Source organism: Triticum dicoccoides, chromosome 2B (genome assembly GCF_002162155.2).
Source record: "Triticum dicoccoides isolate Atlit2015 ecotype Zavitan chromosome 2B, WEW_v2.0, whole genome shotgun sequence".
NCBI classification, from domain to species: Eukaryota; Viridiplantae; Streptophyta; class Magnoliopsida; order Poales; family Poaceae; genus Triticum; species Triticum dicoccoides.
In genome coordinates, this window is record NC_041383.1 from 218,772,881 (window position 1) to 218,781,675 (window position 8,795).

Sequence of the window (8,795 nt, forward strand, 5' to 3'; positions counted from 1 at the left end):
GCCCCGCTTCGCGCCGCCGGCCGGAACCTCGCCGGTGCCGCCCGCCAGCCGCGCGCCGTCCCGACCGTGCGCCTCCCGCCGCCGCTGATCCAGCCCGGGGCCGCGCCCGCGACCCCGCGCCTCACCGCCTCGCCGCCTCCTGGTGGCCGGAGCCCTCCCAAGCTCCCTGGCGCCTCCTCGCTCGCCGGGCTCCGGCGCCGTCCGCGCGCCTCCGGCGTTGCCCCGCACTCCGCGCCCGGATCCGCCCGATCCCGGCCGGAGGAGCTCGTCGGCCGGCCAGATCCGGCCCTCCCGAGCTCCCTCGACCTCGTCGGCGACTTCCCCGGTTACAACTCCGGCGAGCCGCCGCCTGCTTCGTTTTTCGTGCCGCGGTCAACCCTAGATCCGAAGTGGTAAAATCTGCCAAGTCCCCGATTTGTTTTATATTATCATGCCATGTTCATCGCATTGTAACTCTGCATCCGTAGCTCAGTTTCGTACGTGTAATATGTCAAATTGTTCGCCTCAATGAGTACTTCATTTCTTTCCATTGCATCATTTTAATTTGAGCTCATCTTGATGCCCGAAATGCTGTTGGAAGAGTGCATGATGATGTTAATCTGCTGGAACTGTTATAACGTGCTGTTTTGTCATTTTTGCCATGGTTTATGTGTGCATCCTATGAGGTTGATGTCTACATGTGTTTTGATCTATGTCATGCCATCTTTCCAGTGGTTCCATCCATGTATTTTTGTGAGTTGTGTGCTGAGTGCATCAAGCTTGTTAAGGAGGGTACTTGCTATTGCTGTTTTCCTGACAGATTCTGTTATATTTTCTTGCTATGTAAACCTGCTGCTACAAGTCGTTCTATGCATAATCTTGAGATGTTTCACTAAGGATGTTTTGTTATACATGTCTTGCTCTAGCCATTCATGCCCCTGATTGCATTTATAGCTTGCTGTAGATTGTTCATATCTTGCTCCAAAGTTGCTAAATAATATTGCTGTCAGCCTGTTAACATTAAGTTCAATGTTTTCATGATTGTTTCCTAGTGATCCATGCATCCTATGAACTTGCTCTTGCCATTCTTAGCTTCATAAACATGTCTTCTTACTGTTGGTTGCCTTGCCATGCCATGTATTGCTCTGTAGTGAGTGGTTCAAGCTCACCAACATGCCTACTTATTATTGTTCCTGCCATGTTTGAATCTGTAATATAACTTGCCATGTTTACATGGGTGCCATCTTATCTTCTGATCCTTTTTGGCTCATGTTCAGTAAGGGTCTTTTGTTCTATGCTATTAGTAGATTCATGCCATGCCTTTGTTTTGCCATGATAGCTTCCTGTAACATGCTGTTTGATAGCCCTAAACATTGCAACCTGATGTTATTTCCTGATAAGTCTGAAACTGTTATTATTTGCAATCTTACCATGTGTGTTTGAGCATGTTCTAGTCTTTTCTGGAGATAGCTCAGTGTTCATGTTTTGTTCTGCTTTACCTGTACTTCATGTACATGCCTTTTGTTATTATGTTGGGGTGTTGTAGCATGTTGTTTTGATGCTTGTAAAATGCCTAGTTGCTGTTATGGACAGATTGTTGTTATGACTTGTATGGAGTGTACGTGTTGAACCGTTGCTCCGTTTTGAGTGTGCTCTATATGAAACTTGCTTGATTTTGCATGTAGTTTCATATTATCATGTTGCATCCATGTTTTGAGGTGTTTGCTTGATGTTTGTATGCATTTTGCATCGATGCCATGCTTAACTTGTTTTGCTCATATCTTCTAGGCCGTAGCTCCGATTTAAATGAACTTTATATGTAACTTGACTAGAATTTCATGTAGATCCTCTTGGTGCTCTTTAACTTGCTGTTTAACAACTTGAACATAAGTTTTATTCAGTTCTGGACCAATTTCAAAATTTGCATATGAGGACTTACCGGAATTGTTATATGTTGTTCCCGGCCTCATTTAAACTTGCCTTGATGTGTTGCTCTTGTATGCTTCATCTCTTGCCATGAGTAGCTTCATGTAGCTTTGTCATGCATCATGCTTGTCGTGCATCATGCCTTGTTCATGTGTGGTGTGTTTACCTTGTTGTGTGCTTCTTCTCGATAGTTTCTGTTTCGTTGCGATCGTGAGGATTCGTTTATCTACGCTTGGGTCGTCTTCGTGGCTTCATCTTCTTCATGGACTCGTTCTTCTTCCTAGCGGGATTTCAGGCAAGATGACCGCTACCCTGGATCTCACTACTATCATTGCTATGCTAGTTGCTTCGTTCTATCGCTATGTTGCGTTACCTATCATTTGCTCTTCAAGCCTCCCCAAATTGCCATGAACCTCTAACCTTTGACACCCTTCCTAGCAAACCGTTGTTTGGCCATGTTACCGCTTTGCTCAGCCCTCTTATAGTGTTGCTAGTTGCAGGTGAAGTTGAAGATTTCTCCATGGTGGACAGGATTTTGGTTGGGATATCACAATATCTCTTATATTATTAATGCATCTATATACTTGGTAAAGGGTGGAAGGCTCGGCCTTATGCCCGGTGTTTTGTTCCACTCTTGACGCCCTAGTTTTCGTCATACCGGTGTTATGTTCCCGGATTTTGCGTTCCTAACGCGGTCGGGTGATTTATGGGACCCCCTTGACAGTTCGCTTTGAATAAAACTTGCCCAGCAAGGCCCAACCTTGGTTTTACCATTTGCCTCACCACCACCTACCTTTCCCTTGGGAGTAATTAACCCAAGGGTCATCTTTATTATAGCCCCCCCCCGGGCCAATGCTTGTCTAAGTGTTGGTCCGAACCGAGTAGACTGCAGGGCCCCCTCGGGGAAACTCGAGGTCTGGTTTTACTCGTAGGATGTCTCATCCGGTGTTGCCCTGAGAACGAGATATGTGCAGCTCCTATCGGGATTGTCGGCGCATCGGGCGGCTTTGCTGATCTTGTTTGACCATTGTCGAAATGTCTTGTAAACCGGGATTCCAAGACTGATCGGGTCTTCCTGGGAGAAGGAATATCATTCGTTGATCGCGAGAGCTTATCATGGGCTAAGTTGGGACACCCCTGAAGGGTATAAACTTTCAAGAGCCGTGCCCGCGGTTATGTGGCAGATGGGAATTTGTTAATGTTCGGTTGTAGATAACTTGGCACCAGATCCGAATTAAAACGCATCAACCGCGTGTGTAGCCGTGATGGTCTCTTCTCGGCGGAGTCCGGGAAGTGAACACGGTTTCTGTGTTATGATTGACGTAAGTAGGAGTTCAGGATCACTTCTTGATCATTGCTAGTTGACGACCGTTCCGCTTGCTCTCTTCTCGCTCTTATTTGCGTATGTTAGCCACCATACTTGCTTAGTCGCTGCTGCAACCTCACCACTTTACCCCTTCCTTTCCCATTAAGCTTTGCTAGTCTTGATACACATGGTAATGGGATTGCTGAGTCCTCGTGGCTCACAGATTACTACAACAACAGTTGTAGGTACGGGTTATGCGATGATCATGACGCGAGAGCGATGTTTGCTTGTTTTGGAGTTCTTCTTCTGCTTCTTCTTCGATCAGGGGATAGGTTCCAGGTCGGCAGCCTGGGCTAGCAGGGTGGATGTCGTTTGAGTTTCTGTTTGTGTTTCATCCGTAGTCGGATGGTGCCCTTATGTAAGATGATGTTGTATTCGTGTGGCATTGTATGCCTCTTGTATGTATCCCCATCTATTATGTAACGTTGATGTAATGATATCCACCTTGCAAAAGCATTTCAATATGCGGGTCTATCCTTGGTGGGACCTTCGAGTTCCTTTTGGATAGGGTCGCATATTGGGCGTGACAAGTTGGTATCAGAGCCTCGACCGACCTAGGAGCCCCCTTGATTGATCGTGTAGTTTGGCCGTTGTTGGGTCTAGAAGAAAACTATTTTCGGAGTCTAGTTATATCGGAGATAGGAATTCTTTTTACTCCTCTGCCCCTTCGTCGCTCTGGTAAGGGATCTTGACATAGGTGTTTTGAACTACTCCTCTTCCCTTCAAATTTTTCTTTAGGATCACACGGTTAGTTTCGTGAGTTGTCCATCCTCTTTTATCCGGTGCATCTCTCGTCAAGTCGACTCAAACCTCTTTGTCTTTCGCGAGATCAATCCTCAGTTCTTCCTCCGACGTCGTCGTTTTTCCCCATCCGAAGTTGTCTTTCTTTTTCCCACCCGCCCACCCCTTTTTCATCTCGGAGCCGGAGTCCGTAATCGAGTATCCTTCCTACTCGTGCGAAGCATTTGCATTATTTCAACCGGTGTTTCCTCTTGAAGTTATTCGTCGGTTCCCCTTCCAAGTTTCCTTTGTTTTCCCGCCCTCCCACCCTCTTCTTCCCGGATCTTGAGTCTGTTTCGAGCATCAATTCCATTCGTGCGGAACCCCTTCAGTCTTTCGTCAATTATTTCAACCGGTGAATTCTCGTCTCGTTCGTCATTCTTAATCTCTTTTTTTTCGGTGCACTCAATTCAAGTTTTTTCGGGTTGATCACATTCTTTTCCTTGGACCAAGTGTTTTCCCTGCTCGTTCGCCTCTCCCAGTTTATCCTTCTGGAGTGTTCAAGATATTTCAGGAGATTCGTCTGTGTTCCAATTAATTCGAGGTTGTCACCTCATTCAAATATTTCAATTGTTCCGGTGCATCATCTATCTGTTCAACACCCCTTTTCAACGGTGTTTTTATCTTCAGTGGGCCCTAACCCACGGGTCTTTTCCCAGGATCTTACCTGACTCTTCTGATTCCCCGGAGTTATTGTCAATTCTTTTCAAGTGTGACGTAAGAATGAATTCCATCAGTCACATGCCTTCTCCAAGATCTTGTTCAAACTCTTTTCATTGTTGGCTCAACCTCTTCGTTTTCATTCTCCCGGAGTATCTCAGTAATTTTGGTGGTGTTTCTCGTCATCATTTGAAGATCGAAGAAGAGTTTTCTCTAAATCTTGTCCGTTTTCTCGAAGATTCGCGGTTCTAGTTTCTTGTTATCCTCTTTTAATTATACCATTTGTCAGATATTCTTCCTTATCCATCCGGAGTATTTCAGGAGTTGATTTCTTTTCATTTCACCGGAGGCCATCATTCTAGTTATCGTTCGCTATTTATCCCTGTAACGCCCCGGATTCGATGCGCCAGGTGTCCGCCAGTTATTCGTCATCGTTGCCATGTCATTTGCTTGCGTGTTGCATTTTGCCATGTCATCATCTCCATTTCATCCGCATGTTTTCCAAAACTTGCATCCGTTCGTGTTCCGCCGATTCTCTCCGTGTCCGTTCGGAGTCCAGACACACTTGCACGCGCCCGCGGCATGTCCGAAATATTATTTTATAAGTGGCATAAAAATGTTCTCGGTTTGGGATGTAACTTGGCATGCGGTCTTATTATAGTGTAGACAAGCCGCCTGTCAAGTTTCGTCGCATTCGGAGTCCGTTTGACTGCCCAACCGTTAAACATATTGCGGTACCGTTGTCGGTACCTTCGTCGGACGTTTCGGTCTCCGAAACTGCCGCCGGGCCTCTCTTTCTCTTCTCTTCTCTCAGCCCGACCCCTCTTCTCAGCCCACCTGCAGCCCACCTAAACCCCCCCTCCATTCCGAATCATCAGATTGCGATCGTAGGGCTCCGAAACCCCCAAAAACCCTAGCTATGTGCTATAAATGGACACCCCTTGTCCATTTTGGGCAGCCTAACCCCCTCCACCTACCTCTAGCCTCCCCTCCTCAGATTCCGCGCCGCCACCTCCCACCTCTTCCTCGGATCACGCGCCGCTGCCCTCTCCTCCAAATCCGCGCCGCCGCCCGTGGCCACTCCTCGTGCGCCACGTCGCCCCAATTGCCCCACTTCGCCGCAGCCCAGATCCGGCCCGCCCCCGGGCCGCAGCGGGCCCGCCTTGCCCGAATCGCGCCGCCACGCTCTCCCGCTCGCTTCGCCCGAGTCCCGCTCGCCCCCACGCTCGTCCTGCTCCCCGCACCAGAGGTCGACCCCGCCGCCTCGCCAGAGGACACGCGCCGCCGCCGCCGGCGACCTCGACGCCCAGGCCAGATCCGCCGCCCTCTGCCTTCTTCTCCTTCTCTCCCTCTTCTCCTCCCTCTAATCTCTCTCCTTCCACGCAAGGAACTGCCGCCGCCGCCCGGAGCTCCCCTCGCTGCCCGAACCCGCTGCCGGCGAAAATGGATCCGGCCTCACCGGATTCGCCCGGATCCGGCTGGGCCCCTTCCCGCCTCGCCTCGCCTCGGCCTTCGTCGGCCTCCTCTGCCAGCGCCGCCGCAGCCATGGCCCCTGCCCGTGAGGAGCACGGGAGGAGGAAGGCGCCTCCAGCGCTGCGCCCCGCGTGGACTCGGCCCAGCCACCCCGGCCGGCCCGATCCACCTCTCCTTTCTCTCTGGGCCGAAGCCCATGGTAAGCCCCGCCTAAATCCCGCCCCGGTCGCATTTTAGTATCCCCTTGCTCGTCCGTTTTTTTTCAGGAAAACTGCTAAGTCCCCAATATTGTACATTATCATGCCATGTTCATCATGCTGTATCTCTGCATCCGTAGCTCCATTTCGTATGTGTAATATGTCAAATTGTTCGCCTCGACGAGTACTTCATTTCATTCCATTGCATCATTTTCATTTGAGCTCATCTTGATGCCCGAAATACTGTTGGAAGAGTGCATGTTGATGTTAACCTGCTGAAACTGTTATAACTTGCTCATTTATCATTTTTGCCATGATTGATGTGTGCATCCTATGAGGTTGATGTCTACATGTGTTTTGATCTATGCCATACCATATTTCTAGAGGTGCCAACCATGTATTTTTGTGAGTTGTGTGCTGAGTGTATCAAGCTTGCTAAGTAGGGTAGTTGCTGCTGCTGTTTTCCTGACAGATTCTGTTATATTTTGTTGCTATGTAAACCTGCTCCTACAAGTCATTGTGTGCATAATCTGGAGATGTTCTATAAACATGTTTTGATCTAAATGTCATGCTCTATCCATTCATGCCCTTAGTTGCAATTATAGCCTGCTGGGACATGTTGTTATCTTGCTCTAAAGTTTGCTAAATGATGTTGCTGTCAGCCTGTTAACATTAAGTTCAATGTTTCCATGATTGTTTCCTAGTGATCCATGCACCCTATGACCTTGATATTGCCATGCTTAGCTTCATAAACATGCCTTCTTACTGTTGGTTGCCTTGCCATGCCATGTATTGCTCTGTGGTGAGTGTGACAAGCTCACCAACATGCCTACTTATTGTTGTTTCTGCCATGTTGAAATCTGTAATATAACTTGCTATGTTTACATGGGTGCCATCATATTTTCTGTGTCTTTTTGGCTCATGGTCAGTAAGGGACTTTTGTTCTATGCATTTAGTAGATTCATGCCATGCCTTTGTTTTCCATGTTAAGTTCCTGTAACATATTGTTTGATAGCTCTAAACATTGCAACCTGATGTTATTTCTGCTAAAGTCTGAAACTGTTATTATTTGCAATATCTCCATGTCCTTTTGAGCATGTTCTAGTTGTTTCTGGAGATAGCTCAATGTTCATGTTTTGTTATGCTTTACCTGTACTTCATGCCCATGCCTTTTGTTTTCATATTGTGGTACTGTAGCAATGTTGTTTTGATGCTTGCAATAGGCCTAGTTGTTGTTTTGGACAGATTGTTGCTATGACTTGTATAGAGTGTATGTGTTGCACCATTGCTCCGTTTTGAGTATGATCTATATGAAACTTGCTTGATTTTGCATGTAGTTCCATATTATCATGTTGCATCCTTGTTTTGGTGTGTTTGCTTGATGTTTGTATGCATTTTGCATCAATGTCATGTTTAACTTGTTTTGCTCATATCTTCTAGGCCGTAGCTCCGAATCTAATGAACTTTATATGTAACTTGACTAGAATTTTGTGTAGATCATCTTGGTGCATCTTAACTTGCTGTTTAATAACTTGAACATAAGGTTTATTCAGGTCTGAACCAATTTCGAAATTTGCATATGAGGACTTACCGAAATTGTTATATGTTGTTTCCGGCCTCATTTAAACTTGCCTTGATGTGTTGTTCTTGTTTGCATCATCTCTTGCCATGAGTAGCCTCATCTAGTTTTCTCATGCATCATGCTTGTTGTGCATCATGCCTTGTTCATGTGTGGTGTGTTTACCTATGTTGTGTGCTTCTTCTTGTTAGTTCCTGTTTCGTTGCGATCGTGAGGATTCGTTCGTCTACGGTTGGTTCGGCTTGATCCGTTCGTCTTCTTCATGGACTCGTTCTTCTTCCTAGCGGGATTTCAGGCAAGATGACTGCTACCCTGGATCTCACTACTATCATTGCTATGCTAGTTGCTTCGATCTATCGCTATGCTGCGTTACCTATCATTTGCTCTTCAAGCCTCCCAAATTGCCATGAACCTCTAACCTTTGACACCATTCCTAGCAAACCGTTGTTTGGCTATGTTACCGCTTTGCTCAGCCCCTCTTATAGCGTTGCTAGTTGCAGGTGAAGTTGAAGATTTCTCCATGGTGGACATGATTTTGGTTGGGATATCACAATATCTCTTATATTATTAATGCATCTATATACTTGGTAAAGGGTGGAAGGCTCGACCTTATGCCTGGTGTTTTGTTTCACTCTTGCCGCCCTAGTTTCCGTCATACCAGTGTTATGTTCCCGGATTTTGCGTTCCTAACGCGGTCGGGTGATTTATGGGACCCCCCTGACAGTTTGCTTTGAATAAAACTTGTCCAGCAAGGCCCAACCTTGGTTTTACCATTTGCCTCACCACCACCTATCCCTTTCCCTTGGGTCGGCCAACCCGAGGGTCATCTTTATTT